Raw genomic sequence first — 434 nt, 5'->3', positions numbered from 1 at the left:
TGCTGCGAGCACACTTGTCAGCCGAGCTGTCAGCCGCTCCCGTAATAGGGCCACGGCGGTCACTCATGTTGGGAGTAAACACAGCCGAACCTGAGAAAACAAGAGCAGAGCCGAGCCCGGGTGCTTCCAAGTGCTGCAAAGTATCAGCACGCTCGGGGGCGGGGAGGATGCCCGGCCGTGAACCCCGAAAAGCCCCCGGGAAGGATGCTCTGCGCTGGCGGCAGCCCTCAGCATTGTGGGGGATGCAGTTGGCCTCTCCCAGAATGAGACACGGGGGATGTGGAATTAAAAAAAACAATAGGTTGTTTGGTGGCATCGGAACTGGAGCATGAGATAGATGGGAATGGCTCTGGCCTGGAGGTGCTGGGGGAATCGAGGTGGTGGAGCTGGAGGTTGGTGTTTTCCAGCAGAAACCCACTCCCAGCTTTGGTGGG

This window comes from Buceros rhinoceros, unplaced genomic scaffold (assembly GCF_000710305.1).
Source record: "Buceros rhinoceros silvestris isolate BGI_N320 unplaced genomic scaffold, ASM71030v1 scaffold14413, whole genome shotgun sequence".
In the NCBI taxonomy this organism is placed as follows: Eukaryota; Metazoa; Chordata; class Aves; order Bucerotiformes; family Bucerotidae; genus Buceros; species Buceros rhinoceros.
This window is presented reverse-complemented; position numbering follows the sequence as displayed.